At 37.1% G+C, this 26,237-nt stretch overlaps 1 protein-coding gene across 4 annotated transcripts in view; it reads right to left on the reverse strand.

The window, feature by feature from the left end:
- LOC108752554 (protein Tob1-like) overlaps positions 1-26,237 on the reverse strand; it is a 74,148-nt gene that overhangs the window by 33,780 nt on the left and 14,131 nt on the right. For 3 of the 4 annotated variants that reach the window (XM_018493424.1, XM_018493427.1, XM_018493426.1), the window contains exon 2: positions 21,151-21,213. The exons of the other annotated variant lie outside the window; for it this stretch is intronic. The gene's annotated coding sequence lies outside the window, so the exon portion shown is untranslated. The remainder of the gene's footprint in view (positions 1-21,150; positions 21,214-26,237) is intronic. 4 annotated transcript variants of the gene reach the window in all.

Genomic DNA, 26,237 nt, shown 5'->3' on the forward strand with positions numbered 1-26,237 from the left:
AGGGAGAGAGGGGGGAGAGAGAGAGAGAGAGAGAGCGTTTTATCGCCCCTTCCTGCCCGCCAAACGATCCGTGCCGCGCCACGCGTTTATCTATATACGAAACAACGCTCGCGAGTGCCGCTGCGAGACTGGAACGTGGGGTAACATGTGCGAGCTCTTACATAGCGCGGCGTAATGGTGGGACGGAGGAGAGGGTGGTGAGAACGGTGTAGTAGGGATGGACGGATTCCCACTCCTCGAGGAGAGTACTCCGGAGTAGGGAGCTGGCAAGGACGCGGGGCTTCGCGACGTCGACGGGTCGACGTGTCAGCCGCTCGCCGAGAGCGAGCGCACTTGACTTGTCGTCGCTTCGGTGCACACTTCGCACACTGTCTCTCTCTCTCTCTCTTGCTCTTTTTTCACATTATACATCGTTCCTTTATTTCAAAAAGGACGATAACTTAAAAAAGATTTAATTTTCCAAAACAGGGATCTTGCGTTAAAGTACGTTAGAATTTTCTAAATATTCTAAACGTGTGTCAAAGGTAAATAATATATGCGCCGAAATGGAATGAAAAGAAAGAAAGGAAAAAAAAAAGAATATCTAGACAGAAAGGAAAAAGGAAATATAGAGAAATAAATTGATTTTATTTGAAAAAAAAAAAAAAAAAAAAGATTGGAGATCACGTAGAAGAGGAAACGCGAAAAGCATATATAACATGAGTGTATTTTTCAACTTGACAAAAAATTATTCAACTAATTCAATATAATATCGGCGAAAAGTAAATGTCACTTTTATTATTTTCGTTTCATAACTCTAAAAAAAAACCTATCTTTTTTGAATTCAGACTATTTTATAATTTTTCATAAAGTTATAAGTCTTTAGTTCATTTTTTCTGATTAAAGATAATATTTACTCGATTTATTCATAGTAATAACTCTAAAATCACGTTTGTCGAGTGGTGTCACTTTTAAGGGAGCAATATCTCTTTGTGATTATACCTCGAGGCATTCGTGTATGCTCTACGGGTTGCTTTCTACTCTCCCGATTTCTTTTTTTTTTTTTTTTTTTAATAAAATCAATTTATCTCTATCCATCTGCTTTACACCTTTCCCTTTGTGTCTATTTTGATATCCCATTTTTTTTTCTTTTAGTTAAATTTAGCACATATATTTAACTTTAAAATATGTTCACAATATTTAAAAATATTAAATATACTTTATGCGAATACGTGCTTAACAAAAAATTACAAGTTCTAAACTTTCGTTATCAATATATTATTACATGTATGATGAAAGTTTAGAATTCTTTTAGAATTAGAATAATTTTTTGTGTTCCACGAATATTTTTACATAATAATGTATTTTCAGAAATGTATTGAAAAAGGAACGCCAGATGTAATCTGCTCTCTTGTAGAACAATAAATCGGAAAGTTAGATTCGAAACTTAAACTACGTTTACACGGACACCCTTCATCGAATTTAATAACATACGTAATTATTAATATTAAACTGGTCAATCATAACTTATTCCTCTGAAGAATGGAATGACTGTGATTGATCAATTTATAACTACGGACGTTGTTAAACCCGATTAAGGGTGACCGTGTAAACGTAGTCTTAATTACGATGAAACTCGAGGGTTACCACAAATTTACATTACTAAACGAGCAAGTAAACGAGCGCATAGAGAAGTGTCGTCGGGTTCTATAATTTTTGGTCGTCGTGACTTAGAGTCGCTGTGAGTAGCGCGAATCGAAGCCTGTTCTACAATAGGCCGCAAGCCTTAAGCCGTAAGAAATAAAACAAACATAATCTATTATTGTTTTCATATTCAACATATTTGGTGATTGGCCAATTTCTTACGACTTGCGACCCTATTTTAGAATAGATATAAGCCCGGAAATCTAGAAATGGATGAATCCAGTTAATTATTCTCCTCGCGTTCCGACTGCAATTGGTCAATTTCTTGGTATTTCTTACGGTTTAAAGCTTAAAACACCTATCGTAGATCCGGGCTGAAGCCCGGTCAAAACAGAAGCAGAATAATGCGGGTTCGCAAGACTAGAAACTAACCTAGTGTATTTTCATTATAACAGGTTACACGACGCGGGAAGTTGGGTGAACTTCGACTTTCGCGTCCTGCGCCCTACATTTTGCGGCCTACGACCTGTTATTGTATAATCCGAAATATACGTTTCACTCGCCACCTGCAATTCTGCGTTTTGCGTGTTACGTAGATAGATCGGGCTTAATAGATCGGGCACCCGCAGAAGGAAAGTTACTAAGCGCAGGAAGAAGATGCCTATCGGGATGCCTTCCGCGATGAACTGAGACTGAGACGGAAGGTGCGCACGATCGCACGATTGCCGACGTTCGCCGCGTGTTCGAGCCAGAGAAAAACGAATCCCTTTCTTACGCGGTAGACAGACTAGACAGAGGGCGGAGAAACGTTTCGTCTGTCTGCGATAACGAGAGGATCCCGTGCACCGTATACACGTTACTGACGTTGCACGCATCTTAGGCGCGCGAATTCACCTTCAGGCGTTCGCCATTTCAGCCCGGAGGAGAGTCTTTGTTGTTCCTCCTGTCTTGGACTTGGTTAGATTACGTCGCGATATCGGCTAAGGGATCTGCAGGATCTGTGAAGTTAGCACGTCGTTAAATTAATATTATATAAGGAACAAAAATGACGGTTCCAGTATTTTCCATAGTTGTATACTGTGGTATTAAAATAGAAAAATTACGGTATTTTTTTCTATTAAAAAATGAATATGTGGCGCGTTAATTTCGCGAATCTAGCACGATGCTTTCACTCTAAAGTACAAGAAAAAGAAAAACGTTTCCATTTTTAGCCACTGCTCCAGGTGTTGTCAATGTGTATAATTTGAAAACAAAATTCCAACAATTACTAATTTTAATAGACTTCAAATGTAAAAGATATCACACTTGAAAAAAAGTGTCACGTTGATAATTTATTGCAGTTCCAGCGATATTTCTCGTTACTTCTAGTAGAATTGTATAGTCTCTATAATTATTTTTAAACAAAGTTACATGCGCCATTCTTAATTAAACTACAAGATTGACTAGACTTTTACTTCTGGGAACTCTATCGTTTCACCGGCACGCCCGGCGTGTCCGATACCTGTCGAGTGTGTACAGAAAGGTGATCAACTCCTTAAGGAGGGACAGAGGGACATTAACAAGAAATTCAATATTAATTTTTCGTCGTATTTATTAAATCGTAATAGATAAACTTTTTTATAATTATTAAAATGAATTGAAACATATCATATAAGCAATGTTACTATTATTGTATTTTATAAATAACTAATAACGTTTAATATAACACGAGATCACAAAAAAATTACACAAGTTACGAGATCATATTTTATTTATTTTTTAATTGTACTTTTCTATTGAATGTATTTTATGAATAATATCTGGATTTTTAGATAAAGAAATCATAAAATTCTTCACACACATTAGTTCACACAAAATTACATTTTACCCTTATTATTTTTATCCCTTAAAAGAGGATAATTCATGTTCATAATTTGGAACGATTGGTCATTTTAGTATAATATATAGTAGACTCGCAAACGCAGAGTATGGAGTGGAAAGTTTGCCGAGAAGTAAATAGCGAGCGTCGTGTTTTATGATTTTACTACTCTTGGGTCTCGTCTGTTCGCACGATTCACAATAGTAATATCAATTGTTAATTAACGGCACTGTTCGTCACTCCGCATTGATGCAGGGTCTGTAAAATTATTCCAACACTTCCGGACGCACGCGTGCACCGTGCGATTAAATCGCAGATTTAATCAATATCCCCATGATTTAATTACTCGACAGAATTACTTCGAAATTACTATCGCAATCGGTTTCGCCGAGAATTGGCGTATTTTACCGATTTGAGTAATAAAATCGGCGGGTAAAATTCAGGGACGCTGATTCCACATCTTTTGTCGGTCCAGGATATCTTAAGCGCGTGATGAGGTAAAAGCGACGATTTTGTGCTCGCCGTGAGAACGGAGGTATACCAACGGTACCTCGTTTCTCTTTCTTTTTCCGCCGAAATCGCCGGGTAATTTTGTCGTCATGACGAGACGCGAGTCGTACGTCTGCACGCGCATCCATAAAGTTTCACCGCACAGTTTACGGGATTGAAGGTACCGTGGAAACTGGCACGTGCTCGCCGCGCCGAGGTTCGCGCGGCATCGCGCTGCCCATCATCGCGGTTATATATCATCACGTTCAAACGGGGCCCCGTCGTGGCCGTCGCCTTATCGCATTTCCGTTCACGTTTTCCCCTGCTACCCGTATATACATCGCACACGTTTCCACCTTTCTTGCGTTCAGCGTTTCCTCCCAGGGCCGCCGATCCTACCCGCAGGGCCGACGATAATTACCGACTACTACGAGCCCTTCCTCAAACAGGAATGTTTTAGTATCTCCAATAACAGCTTCGGTAGAAGTTCTCCAATAAGAGCTCTGGAGCCGCAATTTTGTATACATATATGCAGAGTAGTCTTTTAACAAAGATTGACTATTCTTTTTCTTTTTCTCATTTTCGTTCTACCTTCTTCTCACTTTCATTCCTTTCTTTCTTTCTCTCAGAAATTGTTAAAACATGGCGGACCAATAAACAGTAGTTTTTTCACGTCCAAACTCTAGAATTAGAGAGGCTCTAGGCTCTGACCTACCAATTTAGGTTCAGAACTGCAGTCGATATCGTCCCGCATCAGTTATTTTCTCGCTCTCTTTTCTCCTCTGCAAATATGAAAAATAACGAGTCGATGCTTCGACCGATTTCCTCCTCGCAATATTGCAATTTTGTTTCCGTGGGTCAACGAGGGAATCCGTCATCCGCTGCTGCCGAGAGAGAGAGAGAGAGAGAGAAAGATTCATCAACGTGTTCGTGCGGGATGCGTTTTTTTACGCATGCAACGCACACCGAATCGCGCGCTCGCGACAAAAATAAATTGGAGAAAATCGCCCAGCGGGTAAGCAGGCAAGGGAGGCGAGAGGAAAAAAAAATTGAAACGGGGAAAAAAAAATAGCCGCTTCGGGATGCGGGAAGTGAACTTCTCGCGTGCGAATAGGCAATGTCAAATATTTGTGCGTAACAGTTGCGTGTCACAATACGAACGCGGTCACGTGCGCATTTCGACGGGCTCCCGTGTTTGTAGTCGATATAAACGAAAAATAAAACAAAAATAAAAAGAAAATCGCGAAGACTAACTGCCCAAACACAATGCGAGAGAATAGCCCTAGCGATAGGAATAACACGATTTCAATCTATATCTGAAATCGAGTACAAACACCGGAATGCGCGGTATCTGATAAGTTGAAATCGTGTTATTTTTATCGCTATTTCCTCGCATTGTGCCTGGGGTTTAAATATTTCTACCGTTCGGAGAGTCCAGATACAAATATTAGAGTTTAAAAATTACGCCGCGGGCGTAACGTTGATCACGAATGGTGCAAATAATCTCGGCGGGAAGATAAATCATGAAAATCATGCCTGACAAGAAAGGCAAATGTAGGGCGGTTAGAACGATTCGGAGGAGGAAACGAACAGATAAAAACAGGGACGAAGATTTTTGACTTTTCTGGATATCTGTGAAATCATCCAAACGGGGGAGGAGGGGGCAGGGGTTGATTTCAAAATAACACAAATATTTTATCTTTTGTTATTGTGTGAAACAATACTCTGTAAAAGTGAATCAGTGTATTATCACTAACTCCAGTGCTGCATTTATAACTGTAATATCAGCGAATATTTATTGTTTTTCAGTAATAATTTTCAGAAGTTATGGTTTCTACAGGTTGAATCTGCACAAAATAACTTCTAAAAGTGAATCAGTGTATTATTACTAAAAAACACTAAATATTCGCTGATGATTACATCAGTTATAGGTGTAGCACTGAAATGAGTGATAATACACTGATTCACTTTTAGAGAGTATATTTCTACACACACACACACACACACACACCCTAGTCAAATGTTTTTTGTCATTCAAAATTTTTTAAAATTTGTCAAAAATTAACACCTTTTTTTTTATACTCCGAATTCTGGGTGTAGATTTCAACACTCACAGAAGCTCTGACTGTGTGGAAAGCTCCATACCCTCCATAAGGAAGTTTCCGTCTACGGATAAGAAACAACATTCGACGTAACATGCGTGTAGTGCTTATGTCAGTATGTGAATAATGCGAGAAGTGCACACGAAGATAAGACGTTTGCTTTAAACGATATATGCCGAACGATAAAGCTAATTCGCGGCCATAAAACGTGAGACAATGCATGCGTTTACCGCGCTTACCATTCGCGTCGCAAATTTATGCACTCTAAATGAACCGAATAGCTCGATAAATCGAATTGTGATTACGCCTTGCCCTGCGCTCGTTTAATCGATGTTCAAGGAAACGATCGACCTTTCTTTTGTGTGAACAAGCGCGCCTTTGCTCGATTGAACAAATTCGAGAAAACGCTGAAAGCCGCAATTGCGACACTACATATCAAGACATATTGTGATTCATTCAACAATGCTCGTGCGAAAAGTCTCTACGACCGATAAACGCTTGGCGCAAACCGATAATCGTTTCGCGTCGATAGTTACCGCCGGTGTTATCATTCACGAGAAAAATAGCGTTATCATCGCACGATGTATGCATTGTATTAAATTCGTATTATAAACCGACGTGACATTTATTATTAACATCGCTATAAAACAATTAGTGAATTAAACTCTTATTGAATTACATTCGGCGTACAATGTCAAAAAATCTAACAGTAAGCTAAAATATAACCTAGGGTAAAAGATAAATACGAAAATGTATATAAAAGTATTAATTTTTGTTTGTATAAACAATTATTATTTAAACGTAAATTAATTTCATTTCATTTCCGTTACGATTTAACCAAATTCGTTAAATTAAACAACGGATTGAAATGAAATTAATTCAAGAAGAGTTTAACGTTCAGCACCTCTCCATTCTATTGATTATCAATTCAATATAATAATAAATAATAAATGTGTTTGTTCTCTCAATGCGACAAATGTGATTCGGGTTTTTACTTCCCATCTTCATTGAATTATTCATTCGGGAATAGAAACGAGTCTTTCGCGACAAGTCAGACAGAGGTGGCATCAACGTGCTGATGGTGGCGGACGGACGTCGTGGGAAGTACCGCCGGAAAGTGCAAGCTGGAAACGCATCGTTTCGGAACGTCCGATTGTCGCAAGGTGTGCAGATCCGAGCGCGTGCATGAATGCCTCTCGTTTTGCGTCTTACGTAACGTGATACGTAACGCGTGAGAGGAACGGGGCGTTTCTGCCACGAACGGAAATCGTATCCGCGCGTTGCATAAGAACTGTAAGGAACCGGACGACGACAGCGCGACAATGTAATCGTATCGGCACGGAAGCATCGTGAGTGTTACGCGACATACGCGTGTGCAAACTTGAAGCGTCCGCGACCTTCGATTTCTTTCTTTTTAATTATCGCGCCTTTAACTTTCGCGCTTGAATTCAGAACGAGAGGGTCCAATGGAATCCAAGAACAAGAAAATTGAATCTGACGCTGATCTGAAAAACAGCTGTTCTTTCTAGAAAATTTGGAGAAATTATTTTGTCTATATATTGTTTATTCAAAAGGAGAAAGATTACTTTATGTCCAAGTTTTATTATACGTATACAACAAGGAAACAGTTGAAACAATTTTTATGTGCGCGAGCATTCGTATGTCAGCAAATTTTATGATCTGTAAATAGCGTAAGTAGCGAAGATGCATGTCGTATGATTTATTACGTTTTATTCGAATATTCATTTTATATATGTATATACTCAGAGTAAAATTTGATATTTGTGATACAAAAATCATGAATTTGATTTAACTATTATTACTCATTAACTTTCATTTAGCAAATATTTATTTTCCACAAATAAATATTTGCTAAATGAAAGTTATGTACAAATAAATGTTGTATTAGTGCTATTTAAAGAATTATTTATTGAAATTTAGTACATTTTTCTCTTAGTGTGATGAATGTGCTGTAAAAGGTGTTGGGGAGATAAATCAATCAATAATACACTAAACATTTGATAATTTTTCAACTATTTAATATTAAATAATTTCCAATTATTTAATATTCCTGCGCATTGTTGCTTTTAATATTTCAGGTTGTCACGAAATGTATGTAACATTATGTCCATTCCTCGAATATCATCAGATATTCGGTGTGCTGGTCGGAAGTGCTGGGATTCGGCGGAAACTCATCACACGGCAGGACGAAGATCGTGCGATATCTATACACGACGCTGTTAAGATACGCGCGCATAATTCGGATGTAACGCGAGGCCACGCTTCAGCGAGTACGCACCGGCCATTCATGAAGTCCAGGCTCGGGGCGCATTCTCTAAGCTCGGCTCTGTTCGGCTCGGCTAGTTGCACGCGTACGGAAGAGCACGCTGCCGCGACGGCTAGGCTGGTCGGTCAGTTGATCGGTCGGTCGGTTCACTCGATTTCATTCATTTGCCGGATAATCGTCGTGTTCCTGTTTGCAACTCAGGGACGTGCCAACGAGCGAGTGCTCGCGCTCAAGGTCCCGGCTTCCGGGCGCTCGTCGGGACGTCGAGCACCGCCACTCTCGTCATTGTCTTCCTCTCTGCTGTTGTTACTGCACCGTCGCGCTTCTCTAAATAAGAGACGTTCGTCGTGCAAATTTACTGAATCGCGCACTATTATGAAATGACGTAGAAACTCTCCTCTGTCGGCCTCTCTCGTGACGATCGTGCGAGCAAGTCGTCGGGTTACACACCAGGATTTTACGGTGCTACTAAGCGGATGCCTTCAGCGTTCGTTGCGTTCTAGGATTTTAACTGCGCGCATTCTGCATGTGACGGTTGTATTCGCGGTTATATCCTTAAATCGTATTTGAAAGTTCCCGAGAGGATTATATACTGTAAGGATTTAAATATCTTGTGTGTAATCTTGACGTATCTCTCAATAAATGAACATGTCGGCTTACGTAGGATGTAAAGATCATCTCACGCTCCTCACAAATTGAGAATGAAGAAGAATTTTTATTTTAGTAGAAGAAAAAGTCGATTTGCAACGACTTTCTTTTACGAAAATAAAAAAGTGTTAAGAATCTAAAAAAACCTATCGAGTTTACTTTATTATTTGTTATTTCATATTTTTGTATTTTCAAAAACAACTAAAAAATTGACGTTTCCAGCATCCTTATTTTTCCCGTTGACTTATTCATATCCATTTCTACCAACGTAGGTTAACTTTAATCTCGATTTAACTTGCTTTTTGTCTAATTCTTCGAAAAAGATGAAGAGTCGGTTGAATCAAAAATAAAATAAAAGCAAAAACTAATACATTAGCAAAACAAGCATTAACTTATCAGGCGTTAAGACGCCTTTACACGCTCGACCCTCATTTTTAGCTCATTTTTAAAGCAGGTCACGTGATGAAAAATTGACGAATATCAAGCGTTAATTTTGTCCGCGTGATCTGTTTCGACGCTAAAAATGAGCGTCGAGCCGTCAACATGAAAAAGCACGTATATACAGTAATTATCCTTCTTCGGCCTCGAAATGGGGAATTCGAGTCGAATTGCATTTTATGCGATACATGGTTCTTCACACGATGCAAAATTGACCAACTCTCCGCGCACGAAGCGATGCGTGTACGGCTCTCACGTGTGCGCATATATCGCGCACGTATACGCGGGGGCCGTGCCAGCACGAGGTATATTACCGGCGTATTGCCGCGGCTCGGCCACGGTCATCTCGGGACCTTCTTGCACAGCCACTCAGGCACTCACACGCACGATACGCGTACATACGTCCGCGAGGCGGATTACGCAACGGCGGCGCGGCGGTGCAATCGTCGTGCGTAGACTGCAACGCAACGGCGCGGTGACCGACGAGTTCCAATAGCCAACTGGCAGCTCTCGCCTCTTCCCGCACGCACAGCCTTAATAGATCTCTCACCATTCAGGAACGCGGGGACAACTCGTAACATCGACACAACAGGTCGCACAAAGTTTCGCAATTGTTGAAACATCATGTCCGCGACGATGTTATGTTTGTTAAGTCAACTTACTTTGTTAGTCAAATCCGACGGAAGAAAGAGGCATTGATGAAACGTACGTTGATTGAACTCTCGAATAATAGCAATGCTGTTTTTTTAAATGCGATAACGAGAGACGGAGCAATTTCAGTCGTTCGCAGTGAAAGCAATTTTTTTTTTTCTAAAATATATTTAAAACTTCAGCTAGACGTACACATTATAGAACATAATTTTCCGGCACCATCCAAATAATTAATTGTTGGTGACAATATTGCATAAAGTTTCAACATTCTAACAATCAGTTTAAGTCCTATATACTTATTTGGTTCAAATAAAATTATTTTCAGGTCTATATATACACTTATATATCCAATTAAATATTTCAGCAAAACCTTTCTCTCTCTCTCTCTCTCTCTCTCTCTCTCTTTCTCTCGTCATGTATTATTCTTGTATTTTTATAATAAAAATAATTGCCTCGAACAATTGCGGAAAAAATTGATACGACTCGCTTTGGAGAATTATTAAGGTAATTAACTTTGCTTTGGAAAAAGAGGCTAATTCATCGACAACGATTTAGCCGATTGCATACGAAAAACGCCACGGAAGATATGGTTCTTATCACGCGGTGAATTCATTTGCAAAATTGGGTTTTTTCCCTCGAGCAATTCCGAAAGCGCTGGAAACTCTGACGATAAAAAGTAAAAGTGTTGCAAACGCCGCCTCGTCGAGGAGACAATTCATCGAGAAGTGATGTCGAGCGTAGAGGAATATAACAGCGCGCGATCATGCAGCAAATCTGAAATGCGATTATCGATTATTGGCGCGCACTTATCAGAAAGCAGCCAAGCTCTTGACTCTCATCGGCGCGGCTCCCACCAAAGTTCCCTCGCGAAAACGACCATAGGCGAATGCCGTTGCTTGTCGCTTATGTAATTCGGAGCGTAGTATCGCTCTCGTGATTTAACGATGTCGATATCAACTCGTCGGTTCGGTATCAATCAAACGTTCTTTTAACTCGGTGATCGATTAACGGCGACGCTAACGTAATCTGCTGGATTTAAAAGCTTTTTGTTAAACATCCGTATCGATTTTGATTTCTTTCAATAAATACAGTTCAATTAAATTGTTCTCTTCTAGATTAATTTCTTTTCCGTTCGACTGCATGATTAAGAATTTTCCGTTTTTTCGCCGTACGTTAAGATGGCGAAATTATTTAAAATTGAAAAAATTAATATATGAAGAATTATTTTTAATATAAAGTACAATATAATTGGGTGACTAATAGTGACACTTATTGTTAGTGAAGTTAATAAAAGATTTTATTTCAACGTTAAAAGGCGTTGAAGCGTTTTACGCGATGTTGTTCGAACGAGGCATGCACGATGAAATAGTAGTGATGTGTCGCGCGATAGCTAAAAAGGAAAGTTACCATTGGCATCTATGGATATGTCACTTGACTCGCGCTAATAATCGATCGGTTGCCGATCGACCTTCGGACGTTGAAATATTGCGCACAACGTACCTGCGGCACTCCAATGCGTCCAAGGTCCACGATTAGTGGGTCACAGTGTACGTCGTTTAGTTGAAGGCGATTGTTTGCGACACAATTAAACGTGACGGATCCAATTAACCAGCGCGAAATTAATGAATTTCGTATTTGATGACAACGCAAGGAAAAATAAACGTGAAAATAGAAAGCATACGTAAAAGTAAAATAAAATTAACGACTCATTGATGTTCTTACGTCCAATATTTATTTTTTATATTGGCGATGCGAAGATAAATGCTTGGCACTCATTTATCTATGAATAATTTCAGAAAATAATTAAGCACCATACAAGGAATAAGAGAAGTATATACATTCAGTGAAAATGTAACGTATATTAGATTAGCATATTAAAAATAATATTTTACTATAATAAATTTATAATATTAAATTGTATCCAATGTGAGTTAGTTTTAAATTTTTTTAAAAGTTCACTCTGCTCAATAGTCGCTTTAATTAAGACAGTGGAGTTAAATAATTTAATTAAGAAATATATTAAACTTTACTCAAATTTATCAATCATTAAATAAGTGCATACGTTAATACGTGCGTTGTTTACTTTCAAACTAGGCAATTTAATCGCAATTAGATCAACAACAAATGTGGGTTGATTGAGATTAGATATGATTGTTTTTTCAACACATTTTGTATTAAAATATTACATTTCGATCTACTTGGAAATAAAAAGTAACAAAATGTTATTTAATTTAAACAATTATCGTAGTTTGAATTTAATATTTAACGATAATGCCAAATAAAATTTTAAAAATTTAGTAAAATTATTGCAAAATCGCTATCACGGGGGCTTCAGTATTATCTTTTATTGTAGAGAAAAATTTGTCTACTAATTTCTACAAAGAACTTTAATTTTCTAACTTTATTCACAATATAAAAATTATTCGCAATATAAAACTTGATGTAAAAAAAATGTTTTTTGCATTTAACATAGTAAAATTCAATCACTTTATTCAAAATTTAAAACTTTTGAGAATCTCAACCCTTGATTAGAATTCGTAAGAGATGTCGTCTATAAATAAGATAAAAAGAGATAAAATAATATTCTTTTAGTAAGAAATATGTAGTAAGAAACTTTTCACATTCGCGCGATCAAGAGCAGGATACGATTTCCGACTTCGCTCCTTCAAGCGATAAGAAATTCAGAATCGACTAACGAATTCTTATTGAAAAGTATTCCGGCGCTCTCTCGGCTAGGGATCGACTGTTATCGACGCGATAAAACCCGATTTATTTCGTACGAGAAATAGATTAACCCTACTATGGTTTATCGTGCCTCTCGATGCCCGCATGATGGCTTTTAACGATCCGTACGACAATATAAATTATATCGCGATGTGTCGAGTCGATCGGAATTATTTATTTGATCCTTCGTTGAAGGTACGAATGCTTTTAATCTAATCTCCTGAGATATCATCTCTTTTTAGTAGATACGTGCAAATTTAATCATCTCACACTTTGCATCAATTAGCTTTAAATTTACGAATATCAACATATAATTGCAAATGTATTATACGAAGGATTATTGGTAAATAATAAAACTAAATATAAATTATATATATTTAGTTTTATTATTTATAGCAATATATAAATTATTTATATTTTCATCGAAATATATCACGAGTTACATAATTAATTATTTGTTTTATACATTTTCCGTTTTAATATTAATATGATATAGTAATTGCAATTTTTTGGCGTAACAGTAAATCTGTTAGGCGGAACGCGGTAGAGCATGAAAAATGAAGCATAATAAGGAAATTACTCGTATCTTCATAACGAATAGGCTGATGATGGAGAGGTACATTAATTAGATAAAAAAGTGTAATTAATACGTATGCATTATTAACGACAATGAGACGGATCGAACATTCGCGTTCTCGCATGAACGACCTTGAGCCGGTGCACGCTTGCAGTCGTCCTGACGATTATTTAACGCAACGGCATAAGCGTCGTTGACGTAACAACCGCATAATTTACGATGTTACGATATAGCGCGACGTGTAGTCCCCTCTCCTCGATATCGCTCGTCGCTCGTCGCGCATCGCGACGTGAATCGGCGTCCTTGAATTTTTCCTTCCGGTCGCGTCATAAATTTTGACAGTAGGAAATAAGCCCATGACGTAGGACGCGTCCATTGTTCAGCGCCCGTGAAAGGAAATCATGTTATTAGCTGCGTATTTCAACAATATTGCGGTAAGTACCGACGAGCACGTCCTCATAAAGCCTATTGTTTTCTTATTAACCCTATCTTTTCCATTATATTCATGCGGGGATTCTGTATTTGATGTGTGTGTAGGCATATTAAATACATCAAACCAATCGTTTTTTTTTATGTGATAGAGAGAGAGAGAGAGAGAGACAGAAGAAGGATCGAATATCGATTTTGATCAAGGTTTAAGAGAGCTATATGTTTACAATTTTTCTTAAACATATTACGACAATTTCAAATATATGTACGATATTCAGTTTTCACGACGATGTCTCAGCAAATTTGATCGATAGCACTAAAGTCGAATCGCTAAAAGACTTTCGTCACAGATCGTTACGCAGCACAATTCGTAAGTCATCTGAATCACGATGATTCGCGGTGCCGTTTTGTGTTGGAAAACGTGCTGCAAGTAGCAAGACTTTTCGATCCAGTGGAATAGTACTGGCAGCAGCCAGCCAGCCGCGATATGTAATAAAGCGTAGAGCGATAAAAGCGGTGGCGGCTAGATAGTGGTGGAATAGTACCGGTAACTATATATGTATGTACTAGCCTGCCTCGCAGTCGCACGTGGTATCTTAATTCACCGTAAACGGCATCACTGCGACATTATTACGAATTTTCCTACAACGGCACGTTTTCATGCGATATTTTCTACAATTATTCATCGTCCATTACGCAATATCGAGAGACGCTCATAAACGGCTCATATAAATCGCGGTCCTAGCGATGCTTTTAAACAAAAATTAATTCCCTTATATACCTTCAATATTTTCCCGGCAATTATCGTTGGAATCGTTTACAGAGGCTGTAAAAGGCTTTTTCTCTTCGAATCACCTTTTTAATAGTTTACGTTATATTTGCGATTATTACAACAGAATGGAAAAAAAAAAGATGTAGTGAATGTTTAATCCTCGGTATTTAATCTTCCCTTCAACGCGATGAAATATTTTTTAACGATTGTCCCTGGCGTATTTTTATTCGACTTACTTTGCACACGAGGTCAACATAATTAGAGATAAAATTATAACAGACAACACAGGCACTTCTGTCTTATGTCAAAGAATAAGAGTTTTTTTTTGCTGTAAACAAATAACTAGGAATTTTTTTTACTAATCTATAAATGTATTTATATGCATAAACTATTAATATTATGACATACAAAAGTGTCTAGGTTGGAGTTGATATATAAATATTAATAAAATTTGCCAAACACCAATTTCTTTATTCAGCATAGTTCAAAGTTACACGTGCTTTATCCGCTGTCAGTGAGATTAATTTGACGCGTCAATTGATATGCAAACATCCAAGATTTGAAGAATTTATTATTACGCAGCATAAACAACAAATTTTTCATCAAATCAATATTGAATCAATTATCGAGGCACGTCTTTAAAAATACGACGCCAAAAAATGTATGGCAAAGTCAGATTGGTCAATCATATTATCATATGGCAAAAGAAGAAGAAGAAGAAGAAGAAGAAGAAGAAGACCTTTCTCTCAGCCGTTCAGAGTGAACCACAACTAAAAGCAACGCTGGTGTAGCAATCGCTGCGTTCTTTAACGCTCTACCAACTTCAGCTCCTCCGCTCTAACTGTTTTAATTTAAGACCACCCCTTCAAATGTCACGAATACGCATTCCGTTCCGCGCCGTCTCGCTGCGAGATTGAAAACACGGCTTTCATGTAGGTACCCACTGTTGTCTGACGATTGCGTTGACATTCCCTCGCATTATACCCGACAGTTTCTGTGCTCGTCCTCGTCGAACTCGTCGCGCCTTAACAAAAATCAGATTCTGCTAATTTGTTTTTGACTACGGTGTCGCGATCTCATTAAGTGAAAATATGGTTATATTTTGTCGGAAATGTGTCTCATAAAATTCTCGACGAGATAAAAATGTGCCAACGCACAAGCCTTATCTTTATTCTATTTAACTTTCAGAAGACATTCTTCGGGGGACTGTTATTAAATCATCCTTAACCCCATACTTCACTTGATAATCAAAAATTATCGCTCTATATAGTATACATAAAACAATAGGAAAAAAACAGCAGCAATTTTCGAATTCGACTTTTGATACTTCAGATGTAAAGGGAATAATCTTCGAAGATTAACGAATAATACTCATCGAATGATTCAGTCAAGATTAATAGATTTAATGAAATTTAACAATCAATTTTGTGACGCCATACGTCACTTGAGTCAAGTACAAAAAATGTTATTAATAATTATGACGTTGCGAGGCGAGCTCGTGCTTAAGGCATCTATCTCGTTTATAAGAAAAACAATTTTTTTGCAAGTTACAATAAACACGAAACGACCAAGCGATAAAAAGAAGCACACATTTGTTGCGTCTGATTAAATAGCGCATAACGAGAAGTAGCCAAAGTAACGATACTACTAGTGGTTCTCGACATTTTAATAGGCTTAAAGAGCCGAAATTCGGCGAGATTCATGCCGATCCCTTATAATCGTGTTTACGAGCGTGCTCTCTCTCTCTCTCCCTTTCTCTCACGACTCTCTCTCTCTATCATCTAAATCGCTCCTCGTGCCTTCACGCGCGAAGCAGAGGTGCAATTTCCAATTACGAGCGAACGCGACTGACGAGAACTCCTCTCGAGAACTTCTCTCTCGAGGACTCTCTAACCTTGTTGCCGCTACCCGGACGGAGTAAAATATAATCGCCGAGCGAATTAGAGCGAATATATTCTTCTTTTTTTTCTTCAGAATACGCTCCGCGAGTTTCGTGACCGCCGTCACGTTCTGCGAAAGTTGACGGCGATATGCGGCGGTGTGGCGATGCGCACGACGCGACGACCGAAGTAACTTGTTTAGAAAGTTCATCCGCAAGCAACGCCAACGTGTGCAATAATAAACTGCAGACGGCAACAGCAATAAACGCAGAAAGAAATTATTACAGAGACATTGTTTTAAATAACATCGGATATCGTGAATGGGGCAGTGTGTCTGACAATGTGAGATGGAAACTGAAATAGAGCTGGAAACGTTTTTTTTTTTTTTCGTGAAAAACACAAAAGTTCTGCGAGAACGCGCATGCGAGACGAGTCATGTATTATTTATATATTTTAGAATACAACGCATGTATTTGTATATATACCCTTTTCTCTATTTTCGACCGATAAATAACCGCTGTTTCACTCGCGCGGATTGACACAGCGGCATTGTTATCTTTAGAATTTCGAATAGTGCCAAAATTACGTTAGATCCAAAAATTTTGATCGATGCCATTTGTTCGCGTTTCCGCGCGTTCTCTCGAAGCCGCAATAATGACGAAACTCACTGTCGAGTGCCACGTCGACCCACATTTATAAATAGAGAGGTCTCATCTCCGACGAGGCGAAGGTGCGCGCCGTGTGTCATCCCAGGAATATCACGGCCGACCGAGTGACCGGCTGTGCCAGCGTGAATGAGACTGTTGCACGCGTGCATGCGTGCCGTGTATGCGTGCGCCGCGAAATTTGTTCAATTTATATAAGAGAAGAAATACGTACGATATATAAAATATATATAAAAAAAAAGGAGAATACGTACGCTGTAAAAAATAAAATGTTAATGGTTACTTAAAGACGTATAGTGGGCCTTCTGATACATGCAAAGTATTAAAATTGACAGAAAAAAATGTTAATTCTAACATTTTTGTATGTCCCAGAAAAAGTCCACTATACGTCTTTAAATTAAAATTAACATTCGATTTTTGCAATGCATAAAAAAAAATACCTCTTTTATGATCACATAGTTCGATGTTACAGTCACTAACAGCTGACTGAAATTAAACACGCGTTTTTATTTATACCTAGATTGGATAAATTCCATCTTGTATGAGCAAACGGCCGCGATTTACCGTATATAAGTTTAAACACGCTCGCGAAATCCGCACCGTGAACCCTGTGAAAAATCGGATCTTTAGATATATAGTGTAAAACAATTCCGTAACGGAATGCGTGACGCTTTTGTTGTCTTTGGCCATGCCACATTGATTACATAACAAGCGCAACGAAAGAGATAAAGGCTCACGGGCCATACAGTGTGTAAGAGTAATTGATGTGGCGAACAAATGTTAATTATTGCCTTAAATTCTCGCGGGAAATATCAATTCAATTTTTCACATTTAATTAGAAACAATAAAATGTAACGACACATAAAATTATTGAACTCACCTCCATCCCTCCATGTATTTAACATTGGAGGATTTATAAGTATCAGTGGCCATTATTGAGCGTTTCTATTTTAGTATTAATATTATATTTCTTGCGTAAAAGAATTCTGAAACTTTTTTCGACTTTCCAATAATTATGTCCTTTATATTGATGAAATAACGATTTTTCATTATCCTCTTTATTTCCATAGTAATTTATTCGTCTGATCCTTTTCAACGATTTTTTAAAAAACATTAGTAGGCTGTATAATGTTAATATTATGTATTCATAATCTCGAATGACACAACATCGAACGATAAATTCCTAATCACTTCTTATTGCGTTGCGCGTCATGTAACTTGTATAGATCCCGAGCGTGCCTGTTCCGAGTAGAGCAGTAAAAAGGAAATCTTCCGATTTTCTTCGTCCTGTAATAAAGGCGAACGCGTGCCAGCACTTTGCGTGCAGAAATCGCCGCTATGGCGATTTATTGTCGCGCCGCGGGAACATTAGGGACCCCGCTTGGCGGTACAGCTGAAATTCAAATCAATGTGGTATGTCGTAACGGCCGCGAGACTCGTAAGCATCTACGGGAGATTGGGGAAGAATGACCTCGCCGTATTATTAGAGGCGTTATTATATATCTGTATTACGTGACGATGTTACACGCATGTCTCTTCGGCGTCGCTTCCAATCACGATTTCGTTCCAATCGCGTGCGTTGTAAACATTCGAAGTCATTGCCGGTGGACGAGACACTTAGATTTCGCAAGCGTGTTTTGCAGATTCGTAATGGTAGAAAGAATTCCCTGGGTAAAAACGCTTTAAAATAATAAAAATAATAAAACGTATTACACACATATCTGTTCAGAGGGATATTTTCGAGTATTTAATTCATATTATTACACAAAAAGGACGGTTTTGCTGTACCTAAACATTTTAGCTAGATAGCTGAAAACAATTTTATTGGACTATCAAAACGATTATGTAGAATGCTCAAACTTTAAAGTGTCCAAAACTTTTTGCGACATTACTCATCGTGCTTGAGATTCGTAATTATTTTGATGATCCGACAAAATTATTTTCAGATTTGTATCAAACTAAAGTTTTAGCTCCTTCAGCAAAATTGTCCTTTCCGTATGTTCATTCAATTACTCAATGAACGAACGGTCCGCCAAATATGAGCTAAATATTTCGAAATAGATTCCTAATAGATCATCATTGTCTTATTTTGAGTAATGAATAACAAAAATAGAATACTGTAGTGTCGAAACAAAATTATGTAACGTACTAATTAAGTACGACGAACATTATAATGCTATTTATGATCTCTTTTTTAAACTTTCAATTTTCTATTTTCCCTAATATTACATTTTTACAATAGTAAGATTAAAATTAAGGGGGCGACCAAACATATGTTAAATATCCACATCTTCAATTAAAAACATGTGCAATGCATTAATTAAAGAAGCACAAACTTTATTCTTAATTTGTATGTCAATTTTACGTCGAATTTTTAAATGAAGAAAGATCATGTACAGGGAGAAATAAAATTGCAATTATAATAATTATTATGTTAAAAACTATTCATATATATATATATCTGATTTATTATTATTCTTCACGTATTTTATATCTATAGAAATGTATGCATCAATCTTTATATGAAGAATTTATCTATGGGTACTGCATAAAATAAATTTCGCACCGGAATATAAGGTCGATCCTATCCCAACTGGCTGCTTATGATTATACATTAGCAACTTTGTTCTTTTTTTGCATTGCACGAGTATCGGATGGGTCATCGATTGTCTGCCGCTCTGTTAACTTACGCGCCACCAGTTTAACGTGGAAGTAAAAAATATCATCTGGAAGTCAGCCAGTGAAACTATTTCCAGAGCAAATGGCATAAATAGCGTTGTTGTGGCGAACGGATGCTTGTAGCGGCCATCGTGCAAAGTAAGGAATTATAATCAGCGAAGTACAAATGCAATCTAGTACTAAGAAAAAATGCCGCGATAGTATAATTGATACTGATATGGATACTGATATAAAAATCGCCACAGTTGTGATTCACAACACACTGACAAAATTAATAATATTGTATTTGAGAAACTAGATTAAAATTAATTTTTTAATTCAACTTCTTAATTGAAATTAAAATTAGCATTTATACAGTATATATTTATATCGGTCCATTTAATAGATCTGTAGTAAAAGCTTGGTAAAAAAGAAGCTTGATAAATTGTAATATAGATAATAAACTTCTAATTTTGAAATTAATTGAATAAATTTGAAAGCCTACGCATCTCGCGCTTTGTAAGAGACAATGCGTTTGCATAATTCTATCTATAATATGTTCTCTATATTCGACGCCATAATTTCCACAAGGTATACGTAAATATCATCGTGGACATGCGATGGTTTCCATGCGGTTTAAATATCGTACTTTTGATAAGCGGCATATATGATCGAGCTCGTAAATTCCGCTTATCAACCAAATGTCAAGCTGGTCAACTGGATTTGCGGTAGACCGAGAGATCAATGGTAATGTCCCGCTGGTTAAACGTTTTATCAGGAATCAATAGGCTGATATCAAAGGCGCGCGCTATACTATGCTTTACTTCATAATTACGCCTCATTTTCATAATTGCAAATTGGTCTTATCAAACCGATATGCAAGAATCTTTCCTTTTTGCGCGATATGAAAGGAAAAAAGTCATCATCGCCAATCGGTTTGTCGTGACGTCGTTCTCAAGAAGTACCGTTTATCGTGCTAATCGCGGATTCAAATCAACGATACCGACTGCCACTTCCGAGAAGAGATTACAATGACAAGCACTAATGTGTATCATTGTGATCTCTCTGCCGGGATTTACATAACGTGGAATCCGCGTCGACGCGATGGATGAGCACTAATAAGCGCACCATGAGGCGCGCTAAAGGTTAATTGCAAGGCTTTTCCGTTAGATCGTTGTGAATTTCGTTATCTTGTATAGGAAGCGGGCGCCACATTCCGTTACCTGAGAACGCGAAATCGAACGCGAGAGAGAGAGAGAGAGAGAGAGAGAGAGAGAGAGAGTTCTCTTTGTACACGCATTCACGCACGCAACGTGACGGCGTGCTATTATCTGTAGCAGGAAAGTTACCTTATTGTTCCTGTGGAGATCTCTGCCTCTGTTCTATTCTTGAGTTTCGAGCATGTCCTTCAGCTGCAAGCACACAAGAAATACCGGTTATATACATTTATTCGCGGCGTTAAATTATACAATATATCGATTATCAATCGCACGCATGAGCTAACGAATCAATTTTTACTGCGACGGAAATGAACCGCAGCTTTGTTTAATAAAAGAATATCCACTTTATGCTCCGCCAGAGATTTTTTACAAGACGCCATAGATCCCCGAGATTTAATCCCCGTGTTTTTTCCTTACTACTATCGATTAAGCCGCGAGGCATTCCCGGTCGCTCGTAATCGAAATCCTCTAATCAAAGTTTGGATACGAGCCGCGTTTTATATGCGCAGCCTTTAGTTTTAGCAAAATCAAGTGAGACAGAAGGATACACATTTATACTGTTGCTTTCTCTCTTTCTTATCTCTTCTTCTCTCTCTTCCTTTCAGAAGTTGCTAAACCATGGCAAACTAATCAAAAGTGGCGGTTTCTCGACTTCGATAGAGGATTTCTAGTTTCATCGTAGCAATTTTAAACGTGTGCGCCAGATTTTCGCGAATGTAATAATGTTTTGGCAAGACGTCTAACAAATAACATTTGTTGCACGCGGCTTAAAATTGCAACAGACACAGCGGAATCACTATTTCACTTATGAAAACTGTAAACTGCAGTTTAGAAAGAATCGAGCCAATATCAAAGATAACGCGTAAAGTTCCTTCAAAGAAGCCATTCAAAATGCTACAAAAAACGAGAAAAAGTTACTTGATCGCAGAAAAAAGTACACGCGGAACGAAAGCTCATAATTATCGTGACCGTGAACTTCAAGTAGTTATTAAGTGTGATTAGTAAAGTTCACAAGTTAAAGTTCGTGCGACTATGCGTAGTCGCGTGTTGCGGCTACCAGAGCTGTTTACACGATGTACTTGGGCAAATGACTTATACGAAACAATCTCGTTAAAAATTTATGGATAATATACATCGCTCTCTTACTTCTAAAGCGACCTAATTTGAGAGATTAATGCCTAAATTCTAAGCAAAATTGTAAATCTCGTAACATATTCTTGTAAGATATTTTTTAAGTGCTTATATCTTTATACAATATTTTTACAGGCAGCTTCTTACTAGTCATAAAATTTACAAGAAATCGTCGATATTTACGAATAATTATACGTCTTACGATACATACGCATAAAATTAGAATAAGTAAAACTAGTCATAAGTTCTTAAGTTTTAGAGAGCACATTACGAGTATCATTTCGATTCTGCTTATTGTTAGAATTGACCCATAAGTTTCCCAGAAAAGAGGAAAGAGTTTTAACTTGACGGAAAATTATTGATTAGTCAAATAATATCAGCGAAAAAATATATTCTCATAATCAAATATCATTGTCATTTCATTTGACGACTCTTAAAAAAACTTTCGTAATTTGTGATAATTTTGAAGAGCTTTTTAAAACCATTCTTCCTGAATTATGATAATTTTTATAAATTTTTACAAAATTAAGTTACTTCGCTTTTAATAATTGATAGGCTAACGTTTAGCCTATCCATTCAACGTAAACTTGAAAATCATGTATTTTGAATTTTGTCACTTTTGAAATAAAGAAGGAATATCCGATCCTCTTTTTTATTGCCGCTAATCTCTTTTTAATTTCTTTCTATAAAATTCTTATATCGTATTTTAGTTGAATAATGAAAAATAAATTTATTGATTTATATATATATATATATATAAAACCGATAAATTTAAAGAATGTTAATAATGAATCCCATATATTAATAATACAACATAAAAGTATATAAAAATAAGCTAGAAAGCTTTTAAGGTTTCAAAAGAAGTTTTTTTTAAGTTTCTACAAAATTTTACTTTCGTAATAATTTAATTTTTGCACACACATACGTACACACTTTCTCTTCCTACAAAAATTTACAAAAAAAAATATTCGATAAAATGTAGACAAAAAGTAAAATATAAAAAAAAGTAGAGAGAAAAAAGTTATTGACGTTTCCTATTAAGTTTCCTATCCAACACGTTTAGTGATACACACATTGCGCAAACATTCCACTCGTTTTCAATTTTACGACTTAGCGAAAGTCCACCAATAATGATTCAATGATGCGTTTGCCAATATAAACAATAGACTTCACGTTATCGCTTATTTGCGCGTATTATTGGATATTAAGGAAGAACAGATGATGTCGTTCATGTTATTAAAAAACAACGGCGGGTCTTAATGCGATCTTGTGACGATCGCACAAAGGAATGTCGTAATCTGCGTCCACGACAAGTCGTCGAGGAAATTTCGTGAAATACACCCGTGAGTCACGTCCCTCGTACAGTTGACCTGATTCAATTTCGAAATCTCCGAAAGAAGGAGAAAAAAAAGAACATGCAGCCGCGCGACGAAATACAATCGTCGAGGAAAATTCGGATGTCTGCCGCGGAGTCCGAAATAACACACACACTGTGTCTCATAATAAACATTCTAAAATGGTAGAACTCGCGAATGCATCGATTATCGATGCACGCAAAATATTTTCCGTTGGAATTCTCGTCAAAAAAATTGATGTACCGAGAGGAAATTTTCTCATCGTGGATGACATCTCGCTTCGTTTTAATGAGGCTCTAAAAATTCTAGGAATATTTTAGAAAAATCAATATTTTAAACCCGAGGAGGATTTGACGTCATAGTCGAACACAAGAGACACTTGACCGACATATTTATATATCGTTTCCTTACTTCAAAAAGTAGACTAAAAAAAAAAATGAACTTTCCCAGAAAAGGAGAACTATTTTTTAAATGGAAAATTGACTAATTACACACAAATATATATAATATTTGCAAAAAGAATATATTCTTAACCTTTACAGAAAAAGTCACTATAGTGGTGCAAAAACAGTATCATACATTTAAAACAAAAAAATTATAAATATACAATAAAATAATGAATTATAACAAATTTTATTCATGGAAAAGCTAAGATTTTCAAAATAGACCCTCACCTTTTAAAGATTAATATTATCAAATGATCTTTTTGTCATTTTCATTAATATAAAACTTATCTTAAAAAATCATTTTTTTCTTTGAATTATAATGATTTTTTTTTAAACCAGTCCATGTTGTGTCAATTTTGACAAATTTTTATAAAGTCAGTTCACTTCTGATAAGGTAATGTTTGTTTAACGTATGTTAAAAACGTGGTAACAATTTGAATATCATGTTTTTTTAATCGTGCCACTTTTGATATAAGGAATCGATATATGAAACATTGATAATAACATCTAATTCGAGTAGCTCGAAATAAACAGGAAGTTAAACGCGCATTAATATAATTACGCTGATCACTTTCGTCCCGCGAAATTCCGGGATTTCATGCATAGTGGCAACGATCGCTTTCATAATAGTAAGCGTGTTACAACCACCGTGATGCATTTCTTGCTAGACCAGGAGTTTCAAGCGTGAGTGACACGGCGCGGGGGAAAGTGATCGGCGGCCCGTCCGTCAATAAAGTAGAATGTCCTTTTTTTTGCTGTCGCTGCGGTGTGATACAATCGTCTGTCGACAGTCACCGTCTGATTGGACAATGGACTTCGTTCTGTGGACCTGGGACTCGAAATAATTTCATTTGTACCACAAAATCGCATTTTCACCGGTGAAAAAAGAATTATTATTTCCGCCTGCAGTTCTTATCTGCCATTTTTGCGAGTGACGTAATAAAAGCAATCAATAATCAGTTTCGATGACAAACTTCGCTGTAGCCTAATCATACAAGCTAATTAAAATATATAAAAGAACACGATATATAAAGTAGGATGATAAAATGTAAATAATATAATGACATATTATAATAATAATCTAAAACCATCGTAATCCAATAATAGTCTGAGATAATTATTTCAAAAAAATCTCTTTGCGTAACGCGTGTGAAATTACAGGAAAGTTATCATTTTATTCTCGTGCGGCAGCAACTTATGACGCGACAGACATTCACAATAATGTTCGAGGTGGTCGCGTGCAGACTTGTAGGTGAAAATGCAAGAGCCATCTCGCGTAATCAAATAACTTTCTCGCACACGACTCCTCCAGGGTCAACAGTACGTCGGGCAGACGCAAAAGAGGTCAACCAGGCATCAAGGCAGGCTAGTCTTCACGACGTTGGCAATAAGGGAAAGTACAAGAGGCTTTCGGCAGAACGACCCTTTAAGAGGGTAGTTCTGACGATAGCAACGGGGGAGGCAAACGAGGAGAGACATATTGATCGTGCGGAAAACATTCGCCCCAGAAACGGGATCTCTCCCTGAATCTCTTACGCCGATGGCAAAACAAAAAAAAAAAAAAAAAAAAGAAAAAGAAAAACACGAGAATCGGAGCAGAATCGTATATATCTTCAGACAGAATTTATTCGAACACCGAATATCGACGTACCCGAGTCAAGACTCTTCGATTACATCGCCAAGATTTAAATCAGTACGACAGCTCGTCGAAATCTGTCGTGAGCGAAGGTAATTTAACAACGAAGGTATTTGCTCGAGAAAATTGCGACGTACAAATTGCATGTAATGGTTATTGTAGGGTGGTGAAAAAAAAATGAGGAGACATACTTCCAATCGATATTAAGAATAGTCAAGTGAAATTTTGATAGAGAACGAAATCTCTAAATTTTTAACAGATTTTTAATATCTTACAGCTTTTCTTCTCTTGAGTAAAATTTTCTTATTATACAAGGTAAAAAAAAATTTGATTACAAAGAAGTTTTGTGTATCCAAATCATTACTCAGCAAGCTGACATTGTGTACTGTCATTTTAACGTGAAAAAGTTTTGGCGTCAAAATGACGATAAATAATGTCAGCTTTTTTGAGTGTATAGATATAACTAACACTCCAAAGTTTTTTGTAAATATACGTTATTAATGATTTGATAAACTTTGTTATTATTTTGACCGAATCTTCTTGTCATCCTATACTATAATTTATTGTATTCCTTGCCTTAAAATACGACACTGTTTCAGCGCCACTGTAGTGGTTCTTCATCCTATAAAGGTTAAAAGAAAAAAAAAA

Source organism: Trachymyrmex septentrionalis, unplaced genomic scaffold (genome assembly GCF_001594115.1).
Source record: "Trachymyrmex septentrionalis isolate Tsep2-gDNA-1 unplaced genomic scaffold, Tsep1.0 scaffold60, whole genome shotgun sequence".
Lineage (NCBI taxonomy): Eukaryota > Metazoa > Arthropoda > Insecta > Hymenoptera > Formicidae > Trachymyrmex > Trachymyrmex septentrionalis.